Source organism: Lontra canadensis, unplaced genomic scaffold (assembly GCF_010015895.1).
Source record: "Lontra canadensis isolate GAN:19392208 unplaced genomic scaffold, GSC_riverotter_1.0 scaffold161, whole genome shotgun sequence".
In the NCBI taxonomy this organism is placed as follows: Eukaryota; Metazoa; Chordata; class Mammalia; order Carnivora; family Mustelidae; genus Lontra; species Lontra canadensis.
This window is the reverse complement of record NW_022631155.1, coordinates 2118988-2131368: the sequence shown is the minus strand read 5'-3', so window position 1 is coordinate 2131368 and position 12381 is coordinate 2118988.

Here is a 12381-nt window from a genome sequence, read left to right as displayed (position 1 = left end):
TATGCCCCTCACAGGCTTCCTCTCCACTCTAGATGAGAGCCAGTGCTCCTGCCCTCACAATGTGGTCCTCCAGGCCTTTGCCAGAGCTGTTCCCTCGCCCTGGATTGCTTTTCCCACTCCTACCATGTTCTGCTCCTGTCCTGTCACTCATTCTGGCCTCACCCAGCTCTTCTCCCTTCCTGCGACATCTGCTGGGGTCTGTGCCCCATCCCCCAGCTTCCCCAGACAACCAGGCTGTGCTTCTGGATGCTCACGCCTCCCTGTGTTCCCCCGCCCCGCCCCCCTAGCCAGGAAGCTCCTGGGCCCCCAGTGTCTTGTCAGTAAATGTTTGCAGAGCCTGCGCCCGATGCCCATGGCCTGCGTACAAGGAAGATTGGCCTGAGCCCTGCCAGCCCGCGACTCAGCTTTGCACTGTCCCCACTGACGCTGTGGAAGATGGAGACTTTCCAGTCAACGGGAAGGGGGAGCAAAGGCCAGAGAGTGCGGACTCTGTCATTGGCTTGGCAGTTACCCAGCATGCCCCTGGGCTCACAGACGGCCATTGAGCGAGCTTCATAAAGGGGGCTTGTGTCCACAGGCCTGACACAGCTGGGCCGGGTACTTGCAAAGCCAGTTGATATGCTGGATGGCACAGGCCATTTCCTGTGAGTCGTCATGGCCCAAGACCTAGTCCTACCCCCACCCCTGCGTGGGTCAGGCAGCCTCGCAGCTACTGTGGGGCTGCGGCAGGCTGAGAGGCAGGAGCTGGAGAAAGCGCACTAGATGGAGAGCCCGGAGGCAGCTGGGACTTTTTAGAAGCCGTGTGTAGTTCAGACCCGTGAGCGCCATACAGCTGAGCTGTTGCACCCGGGGGCATTCCCGAGGCCTTCCTGCTGGTCCTCTGTGGCTGCTTTGTACAGCCACAGACTGGAGTTACCCCTCAGGGGGGACAGTTAAACAGGCTGTGGTACATCCATCCATATCGTGGAATGCTACTCAGCAGTAAAGAGAGGCGAACCACTGATAGGCACAACTCAGAAGCCTCCCTGCGGAATGACGCAGGGGGAGAAGCTCCCCAGGCTGGGCTGGGGGTCCTATGCTCTGGTTGTTTGTTCCCTCAGGATGGAAGGCTTAAGCCTGAGCCACCAGGAGCCCCAGCTCTGTGGTCCATCCTCTGGGATGACCCGCTCAGCCTCAGACACTCTAAATACAAGTGGAGAAGTCCAAGGTTGTCTGTGGGGTTTGCCACCAGGGTTCCCTGTTCTTTAGCTGGGTGAAAGAATACCAAATAACACCAGAAGGTATTATTTATCCTGAAAAGTATTCTCTTCCCTCCCACAGGGACTGTACGTGTAGGTGTGGGGCTGTAGTCAGGGAAATTAAAATATGCAAATGAAAAATGCAAATGAAAAAAAGCTAGGCATGGCTCGCCCTGGTGTTCCCAGGATTTTCTTGAATAGCAACAAATTAAAGAAATGCTATGTAATCAAAGTTTATATCAGGCCTTAAGAAAGAAAAATTCCATTATCTCTAAATACAGCGACATGTTTCAATGTGTGCCTTTGCGTCCTGAAATTGTGTATGCCTCGCCTCACTGAGCTAGTGCATACACAGCACTGGGTTTTGAGGAGTGTTGGGGATAGGGAGCCTCCCCCTTTTCTACTCTTTTTTGAATGTAATTAACAGATTACAATTAGCAGAGAAATGTAATTTGCACTACAAACCCTTTTTGGCCCAGATTTGGTCCCAGTTTTTCTCCTGTGCAACTGGGTTTGCCAATTCCCACTTGCAATTCCAGTCTAAGGGAGGGGCCACAGCAGGAGCTGGGAGAGGTGGTTCTCCATGAGCTTGCCCCCCTCTACTTGGTCCTTGGTTGTCAGGACTGGGCCTCAGTGCCACCTCCCTGGAGCCACCCACCTGGGCTGTGCTTGGACTGCCCCAGGGACTTGCACATTGTCACGTTGGTTTGGACTTTGTAGGTGTTACACTGAACACGCCTTGCATTTCACGTTCCATGACGGAGCCAAGTTAACCAAGATTTCCACCTCCAGTATCTTAATAAGAGACAGAGCCCTTATCAAGGAACTTGGGCCCTACAGGCCGAGGTGCAGCACAGCTCAGCAATGAGTTCACCCTGCTTCCCTCGAGGTGAGCATTTACTTTGGGCATTTGGTGACGCCTGTTATAAATAAGGCTGATGTTTTGACTAGGGCTTGAAATGTCAGCAACAAAGAAGAGGACTTTCAATGCTGCACCGTCAGGAGTAGCTTTGGGCACAGGAGATGGAGAAGGACCCAAAACTTCAGAGGCAGCAAAAGAGCCGGTGGCAGTGTCCCTGTTTCAGAAGCGAGGGAAGGCTAGACAACAGCAACCATGTCCAAGTATCTTTCTACTTGCCCTAAAGAGACAACATAGCCCCTCTGGAAGGGTATATACAGCTTTCTGATTATCAGGCCAAATTTGGGGGATCTGTCTGTTGATCAGAAAGCAAGTGGGTTCGGGATCTCTCTGCCAACAGCAATCTCAAAATAAAAAGTTTACTTTAAAAACTCATCTCATGTGTTGTCTCTTCCATAAGTCTTATCTGCAAATGCTTGGCCCACATTCACCCTTTTCTTAACCTTTACTTAGCCCCTCTGTGCCTCAGTGGCCAGATCTGCAAAATGAGGATATTAGTAGGATCCACTGCAGAGGGAACGGCTGTGAAACCTTGCAGGATAGGGCTTCTTCCTCAAGTGATAAGAACCAGTGATAGGGCTGTGCTCATACAGGGGTGAGTTGAAGCAAAGATCTGTTCTGCTGCCCTTGTAGTCTTTGCTAGAGTAGACTCATGATGCAACCATGCCCAAACCCCTTCCTCTGTCTGGGCCACAGATTCTTTCTCTGTAACAGGAACAGAAAGGCACTGGGGGAGTCAGTGACATGGAGAGGAAGCCACTTTGCACAGAGTGGTGCTGTTCAGCGCTCATGCAAGTTGTCCTGTCGCTCTACCATCTTGCCTGAAGACTGCCCCCGGCATTGAACTATTGGCTAAGTCTAGGCACTTGAGTTGTTCATCTGGCTCAAGAGACCCTTACGAAGATTATTTGTGTTTTTATTTCTGTCAGGGCAATACTTGTAAATGCTTTAAAAAGCCAACTAGATCACCAGGTTTATATAAAAAATGGTTCCCCTTGTCATACCCCTCCTCACCTCCAATTCCTACTCTACAGAAGCAGCCACTCCCAACTCTTATAGCTCTTCAGCTTCTAGTGTGTACTTCAGTAGCTCTGCATAACAGGTTTGCACTGCAGTATCTTGATTTTATCATTGTAGAAAATCATTTGACTTCCTACTATGGAAAACAAGGATTTATCTCTCTTGGGTCCTCCCTACATACTCTACCCTTTCCTACCCCCGAATTCCCAGTATATGCATATTGCCATTTTTACTTAGATCAGAGTTCGAGGTTTCCATTATGGAACTGGCCAGTTCCCCATCCTGGCTGTTGGCATTCTGGAGTCCAAGCAGGGAAGAAGGCTGGGGGTCTTCTCATCACCAGTTCCGCAGCTTCTGACTAATCTCTATTCTCAGTAAGCTACTTCCCCTTGTGGGCTCAGTGGCCTGCCTCTCCAGCAAGTCGGCCTCCTGTCCTCTTCAGAGTGGTCATACCCCAGTTCAGGGAGGGGATTTGAGGGCTAGCCACTCTTGATACACATTCTGAACCAGTCTTCTCGTTCCTGGCCCTATCTCGTGCTCCTCATTTAAGAAGACCCTGGTGCCTCCAATCCCTGAGTCCCCACAGTTTACACTTCCACTCTCTGCACTGCCGATTCACTAACCACTCATCCATTTACTTTCTAGATGCATCTCTGGCTCATAGTTGCCTCCTTTCTCTCTTTTCTGCCCCGAAGGGTATAGGCCCCTCTTTATTTCTTTCCTGCCACTTGAGTGGGCTTTGGGGAAGGAAAGAGATAAATGTCGGTTTTGAGACTCTTGAGGCCAAGAGTTTGGCTAGAAAAGGGAGCATTTTACCTTTTGGTCTCAACACCAGCTCCTGCTCTACCCGCACACCCCGCCATGCCCAACATCAGCAGCCCCTCTTGGTTGAATGCAACACATTCAGGCCAGACTGGTCACTTGGACTTTTGGAACATTCTAGACCACAAACCTGGCTGATCACAGCAGAATCACCAGGCTAGGGACCAGCAGGAGCAGCCACTGAGAGGATTTTGATCAGGGAAAAAACAATGGTTTCAATCAAGGGATAATGATCCTCTTTCAATTCTAAGAAATAACTTTGACCTGAGTGGCTCCAGAAGACAGAGACCACAGGGGGATATGGGAAGAGGTATCTTATTATGATAACTCAGTTTTCTTCCCTGCAGAAAAACGCCAGCCCTCTTGCCTGGTGACTATGCCTTTGGGGCCCAGAGCCACTGCTACCATAGCAATGAAAACACAGACCCATCTGGCATTTTTGGCAGCAGAGATTGCTAGTAAACACCTGTTTCCCACTGGCTTCCACCACAGAGGGAATATGGCTTGGGAAATGGTGCTGGGGGGCCTAGGCAGCCTGGCCTGGGAAAGCCAATGAGATTTTTTAAGCAAAACCTGTACCATCCCCCTTTATTCCCTTCTTGACTTTCCCGCACTTCCCTAAGATCTCTCCTGACCAGGGATGGCAAGAACCCTAAACACACGCCATCACCCTCTTCCTGCTGGCATGGCAGACATTGCTAATCAATCATGATGTTCATCCCTCTGAGCCAGGACCTAGTCACTTCCAGTCTGTCAGTGTTGGAACACAAGCAGAAACCCATGTGCCATTCTTGTCCTGGAGTCTGAAGGTCTTAGTCGTTGAGAGGACTCTCCATTAGACAGGCAAAGCCCCTCCCGAGTGTGTGGGGGCTGCAGATGTCTTCCACATGGTCAGTCTGCCCCAAACTCCTTCAAGGGTGAGTCACACCCAGGCCAGATCATTACTGAGGTCAAATGGTAGTAGAATCCTCTATCATCTCAGCCTCCTGGACATCATGAACCCCCAAATCTGGGTGGGGCAGAATGACAGAATACACTCTCCGAGGCCTGCTCTATACCCTCAAGAAGTGAAGAAGTAAGTTAGGGGGACACACTGTGTCTAGATAAAAAGACCCATCTGTTGTCTGGCCATGCTTGTCAATTTCTGGGGGCCATTCTCAGTCAAGAGTATAGCCAAGACTTCTCCATGTCACTGTGTGGCTTTAAGATAGTCATCAACAATTCCCCAGGCTGGTGTGGTGGCTTTCTTTCTTTCTTTCTTTTTAAAGATTTATTTATTCATTTTAGAGAGCACATGTGCTCAAGCTGGGGAAGAGGCAGAGGAAGAGGGCGAGAAAGAGAAGCAGACTCCCCACTGAGTGTGAAGCCTGATGCGGGGCTCGACTCTATGACCCCTGAGATCATGTCCTGAACCATAACCAAGAGTCGGATGCCTAATTGACTGAGCTACACAGGCATCCCAGTGGGTTCCTTCCGAAACAGAAGTCCAACCCCTGAGTCCCAGGTGGTATTCCTGCCTGGGTGGGTGTTCATTGTTTTTCCTCTGAGAGATAAGCAAGCACCTACCTGACAAGGATGAGAGGGTCCCTAGCTGGAGGACCAGGGCTAGAAATATGAGAAGAGTCACATCTTGCTTCCTACACTTTGTCTCATCTTCTCTGCTTCCCAGGGCACCCTGAATGCCAGGGCAAGGAGGAATCCTGCCGTACCAGGCACATGCCTGCCTCCCTGCAGAGAGGAGGCTCTGGCAGGCAGGGGCCCCAGGGAACAGGAAGCCTGGCCCATGTCACAGCTGCAGGCACCAGGCCAGAGGCACAAAACTGCCAGGCCACGAGTCGACCCCACACCTGGGGGCATTAGCAAGCTGGCCAGCCTGGCCACCCAAGCTTCCCCCTGTCTCAGGAGCCAGGTACACAGCCCGACAGAGCTCAGGGCTGGCAAATGGGCTCCCAAAGGCCAGACACAGGCCAAGAACTAACACAGAACCCTGAGGTTTCATTGGTGGCATGGCTTCCCAGCCTGGTCCCCAGCTCTCCACAGGCATCCATCCCTGATCCAAGGGCCCAGCTGCGAGAAGACCCTCAGTGGGTCTGTGGCTCCTGCCTCCCCCAGTGTAAGCTCATGCCCAATGCAGTGCTGGGCACAGGAGAAGCCCCATGTTCCTCGAGGCTCCATATCTGAAGCAGGTCTTGCCCCAGGGTTTGGCCAAGACTGGCAAGGAGCCAGGATTCCGTGCCCTCAGCAATCCTGTCAGTTTAGCCTTCTTTTGACAGAGTGGAGTCAGGCCCAAAGAGGAAACAAACTGTTAGCTGGGGAGGCAGGACTCAGCATTGGGGAAGTAAGGTGGGGCCCGGGCTCCAATTTCTTTTCCATTTCCTGTATATTCTGCACTGCTTTCAGGGTTTTAATTGATTACATCAACCATGCTCATTTCCCTGGACAAATTGGTCTTTACACAGAAGAGGCAATTACCTGGGCTTGTTCCATCCAATCAGCAGAGCAGGCAGGAACCTCATTGGGGCCCCACAAAATTATATTATCTGAAAAGACTCTGAGATTTAAAATGAGGGCAATTATTTCAGCGTTATAACCTTTTTTTGTTTACCTGGAAATATCTGGTACCAGTGTGGGTCCTACAGGGCAGGAGGAACAGTGACCTAGGTCTACCTAAAGGCCCTGAGCTCAAGAGGCTTTGCCTCGTGGCTGCAGGCAATGTGAGCAACCTGCAGATCTGGGAAGGAAATTGGGCAGAGTGAAGGGCTGTGTTCACTTCGCTGCTCTGACACCTGTAGGCTGGTGTGGCCTTGGACCAGCTGCTGACCCTCTCTGAGGCTCACCTACCAATGTAGGACACCTTGCTAAGATTCTCTGCCTTGAGATCTTGGGTGTCGATGTGTTTTGTCAACACCCAATGCTCTGCCCTGGGGAGGGTAGCCCAGGCACCCAAGGAGCATCTGTGGGAGCAGGGAGCCCATGTCTGAAGGAGGAACCCTCAGAACCAACATGGAAGCCTTCCCTGGAGCTGAGGCAGACATGGACCATTTGTTTTGAATCCTGATTGATTTTTAAAGATTTATTTATGTATTTGAGAGAGAGAGTGGAGGGAGGGGCAGAGGGAGAGAATCTTCTAGCAGACTCCTTGCTGAGCACAGAGCCGGACACAAGACCTTGATCTGATGACCCTGAAATCATGACTTGAGTCAAAATCAAAGGTCAGACACTCAACTGACTGAGCCACCCAGGTGCCCCAAGATCCTGACTGTTCTAGAAAGACTTGTGGGGATCCATCAGTGCTTCTGTCATAAGCAGATATGGCCCTTGGGAAATGAGGCAGAGGCTAGCAAGGATGTAGGGCAAATGCTAGACTGGGAGGAGGAGGCTGGCTTCCAGGTCATGTTCTCCCAATGCTTCACACCATAACCGTGGCTAAGTGCACACCTTCTCTGGGACCCAATGAGCCCATTGTACTGTTAGGGGCCTGGCCTGGGTCATCTCCAAGACCAGTTCTAGCTCTGACATTCTCTAAAATGATGACCTTGTGGGTTGCAAATTGTCCCAACTCTGTAGGCCATGGCCCCAGTCTGATGCAGACTGGTTAATAGGCAGTTCACGGTGTGCCTCACATCCCTTTTCTGACCGCCGGCTGTGCATCTCTGGGGAAAATGCTGTGCCTGGGCCCAGGCGGGATTGATTGCTTTGTTCTGACCAAATTGAGTCCAAAGCAGATGCTGAGTTTGGGGTTGGGGATTTTCAAATTCTCCAAAGAAACAAGGCCACCTTATGTATGAATCATTGCCCAATTTTCTTTTTGAAAATGAAAGCTTTCTTATTTAAAAAAAAAAAAAAGAAATGGATACTATTTAATGTGGACTTTCATGCAGATGAACATGTAAAATTTGGAAATGATTTTGTGGAGTTCATTTTCAACGGTGCTTGTTTCTAAACCAATGTGTTACAAGTGAAGGTCCTTTGAATCACACTTCATGTAAAAGTTAGAAATCTTGGAGGAGCAAGGTCTCTAAACAAAGTGCTGACTGGGGCTTCACATGGAGCCTTAGGTCTTCATGCTCTCTCTCAAAAGGGACTTTTCATGAGAGCTGTCCATGTCCTCAGCTCACAATACAACTGCTCTGGGGCAGCAATGACTTGGAACACAAGCACGTATGCCCATCTGAAGACCTTTGATCGGACCCTTGGTGCTATGTTCATGGCTTGCCCATTTCTGGTCAACTCTTCACCATTGCTTGCCCAGACAATGGCCCCATCTTCCTACCTATCTCCTGCTTCCCCACTTGCTCCTTCAAATGTGCTTCCCTTCCTGCAACTCCACTGGATGTCTGAATTCTTGAATCTGACCCTGGCATGCCTCTGCTTATAACCCTTCCATGGCTCCCCCATTGCCCTCAGGATCACGTCAAAGCTCCTAATGGTGGCCAGCAATGTTTGCCCTGCTTCTCTAGCTTCCTGTCCCACTGCTCCCACCCCAGCCCATACACAACCACCGGCGACCTCTCAGGGCTCCGTTGGCACTTCAGCCCCATCATGCCTGTAGACCTTTGCTAACGCTGGTTCCTCTGCTGGCAATGATGCATGTCAGAAGATGTGGCTCTTCCTTCACAGCCCAGCTCCACCTCGACATGCTTTGGAGTCCCCACAGGTCAATTAGTGTCATTCCCCCAGCTCTAGGAACATCCAAACCCAGAGCTAACATAATACAGCCGGCTGAACTGTTGGTGGTGGTGCTTGGGTCTATCTCCCCCATTAGATTGTGATGAACACTGCATATTGGGTTTGGTTCACCTGTGAGCTGCCAGTCACGGCCATGTGACTGGCCCAGAGTCTCAGCTCAGTGGTTGATGGTACTTGGGAGGACCCAACCACAACTCTCTTTAACTCTGTGCCTGACACCAAGGAAACAATGAAGGCCAGCCACTGTCACTGTGAAATCTTAGGAAACACAGAATGAGTGCTGCTTGTCTACTTTATAGATGAGAAAACAAGGCCAAAGAGGTAAAGTTGTATGTCCAAGGTCACTGTCTTCATCTGCTCAAGCTGCTATAACACAAGAGGATAGACCAGGCAGCTTGCACAACAGATTGTATGTCCCACAGTTCTAGAAGTTGGACGTCTGACATCAGGGTGCGGCTCTAGAGATAGGTCACTTCCGGCTTGTGGATGGCCGTCTTCCCACTGTGTTCTCATGTGGTGAAGAGCAGAGCTCCCACAAGCACTTGTGCCTCTTCTTCCAGGGGCACTAATCCCATCCATGGGGGCTCCACCCTCATGAACGAAGCACCTCTCAGGAACCCTCCCAAATACAATCACCTCGAAGGGTAGGTTTCAACATGTGAATTCAGAACTACACAAACATTCAGTGCACAGCGGTCCCACAACAAGTAAGAGGTCTCACTCTGCGCCCACACTGGGAGCCTCCCGCCTCCCGCCTCCCACACCAGTGTTCCCTGTGAGTCCAGAAGCATTGCACACTGTGGCACCTGGTTTAGGATTCCACTCACGTGCAGCCCACAAATGGGGGGGGCAGTTAAAGGCCCCATAGGGTGAGCCCCTGACCAGTGGGAACTAGAGATCTGTAGACATGCTCTTTCCCTTTCTGCTCTGAGACACGTGGCTCTGAGATGCAGTCACACAGGGTTGTGTGGCCGTCACATGTAGCAGCAAGCACCCATGTCTGGTCACTGGTCCTGGGGAAACCCAGAGGAAGGCACTCTGGCATCTGGCACAGAGCCCCCCACAGAGCAGCTGTTCCCTATGCGCCAGGAGGAGATCCAGTATGCCGGGAAGGTGATCTTGCAGAAAGCCCTCTCTGGGGTCCCCACACACTCATGGTCAGCAGTCAGCCCGAGAACCAGTGTTCATCGTAAGGTCTGGGACTGGCCTCGGCTCCTCCGCTGTGTGGGATCCCGCTCACTTTGCCGCAGCGGGGAGCGTCCTGACCTCAGGCCTCTTGGGTTCAGACCAGAAAGATGGCGGCGGGTTCTCAGAGTTACGCAGTGTGCAAAGCACAGCAAATGGGCAAATGGAGAGCTCACTCAGAGACGCTGCTTTCTCCCAAGGGCTCAGCCCTGTCCTGGTGGCCTGCTTTGGGCAGCTTTCCAGGGCCTGCAGGGGTGTGTTTTGGTTTGGTCTGCTTTCATCAGATTCTAGGGTTGTCGTCTGTGGGGCAGTTGGTACCAAAGTAGCTACTAGAGCTGGAACCCCACTCCCTAACCCCTGGACAGATTGGCTCCCTCCTCTCCGAGACCCGGCCCAAGGCAGGAGGGGGAATCGTCCCCATGAGGAAGGCATGACGGGTGGGCCTGGGTACCTCTCCCCCTGACTGGTTGGTCCACAATAGACAGTGACACCCATACCTTGTGCTGCTCCAGCCAGGGCCAGGAAGCCAAGCATCCCTGGCTTCCAGTCCCTTCTTGGTAAGTGCTTCTGGCCACAGGTCAGCTGACCACTAGCTCATGACAGTCCCCCAGGTGTGGAGAGAACTCTTGGCCTACCTTCCCTTGGAGATCATTGGCACTGATCAGCATCAGTCCTCTCCCGGTTTCTAGAAATTCTCCTATGGGGGAACTGCTCCCTTCCCTCAGCTTGGCACCCCTTCTTGGGAGGCTATTTCTCTCCTCCTAGGTCTTTGACCTATAAGCAGAGTGGGGAGGGATGGGAAAGTGTGGCTGGGGCTTCCCCCTTGCCTTTGGGATGGAAGACACCCAGTCACAGGATGGAGGCAGGTCTGGAAGACCGTCCTGCACCACGTGGAGACAACTTGGTGTGAGGCCTAGGCAGGTGCTGGCAGGGTACAGGGTCTGACGCTGTCTCAGGAGAAAGGGGCAGGTCAGGCCAGTGCCAGAAGGTGGGATGGATGTGGGGCTATGCCTCAGTTTCCTGGGGCTGTGGTAAAAAGATCGCCACAGCCTAGGTGATGTCCAACCACGCACATGTGCTCTCTCACAGGTCTAGAGGTTGGAAGTCCAAAACCAAGGTGTCAGCAGGGCTGGTTTCTTCTGGAGGCTCGAGGGGACAATCTGTTTTCTTGTCTCTTTCAGCTTCTAGAAGCTCATGGCCCTTCCTTCATCTTCAAAGCCAGCAAGGGAGGGTCTTTAAATCCCGCTTTGCTGCCGCCCTCTCTCTTGTAAGGACCCTTGTGATCACATCAAGCCCCCTCATTTCCTGTAGGATGATCTCCCCGTATCAGGATCCTTAACTGAATTGCACCCACAAAGTGTGTCTTGCCATGGAGGGTAGCATTCACACACTTCAGGGACCAGCATGTGCCCTCACAGGGCAGAGAGCTAGAGCAAACTCTCTGTGCCTTTTCTTATAAGGACACTAATCCCATGATGGCGGGGGCAGGGGCACCTTCATGACCTCATCTAACCCTAATGACCTCTCAAAGGCTTCATGTGCAAATACCATCACATTGGAGGGGTAGGACTTCAACACGGGAACTGGCCTAGGGGAAGAAACATTCAGTTCACAGCAGCCCCCAAGCAAGCCTCATGTAGCACCAAAGAAGGCCAGCAGGACAGGAGCAGAAACTGAGCCCATTGCAACAGGAGCTTAAACAGAGGCCAGCAGCAGCTCATAAGCAGGTCGCACACTGGGATCTGGACATCGGTCAGCAGGGCCGGGGCTTCAGTACCTGGGCCAAGACGCTGGGCATGAGCTGGGCTGGGCTTTAGGCAGACTCCAGGCCCCATGGACACTCACAGGTTCCTGGGGGCTGAGCCTGCGGTTTGGGGCCAAGCTGCCCCACAATTGGGGAGAGGAAGGAAACCGGCTGGGAGCCAGGCAGAGCCTGACCCCAAGCCTCATCCTCATTCCGAGAGAGCTGCAGCTGTGTCTAATTGGGGCATGATTCGATTTGAGAAAGGTCGCTCTATCCCTCAGTCAAGGCCATTTTGCCATCACTGATTGAATACCTCGCCTCACGCTGGCCGGAGGGCCAGGCTTGGTCTCTGTCCTTCGAGCTTGCAGGAGAACCAACACACAGTGTACACACACACACACACACACACACACACACTAAATAACCATGCTGGGGTAATTTGTTAGAGGGTCAAAATGAACTAAAACAGATTCTAAAGCAGTCAGGAAAGGCTTCCTGGATAAGGCAGCTCTCAGGCAAACAGGCACGATTTGACTTGGCAGAGGAGAAGACATCCCATGTGAGAGGACAACCAGGCACACAGGCTCTGAGGCAGGGCAAGCACAGCACTGTCTAGAAGACTTTGAACTGCTAGTCTGGCGGAAAATCGGACCGATTAGCTGTGGCAGGCAGGGAATGCCCCGCCCCCTACCAGAGGGCTTTCAGTTCCTCTGCAAGGATTCAGGACTGTGTCCTTGACCCAGCGCCTCCCCGGAGGTGCCCTG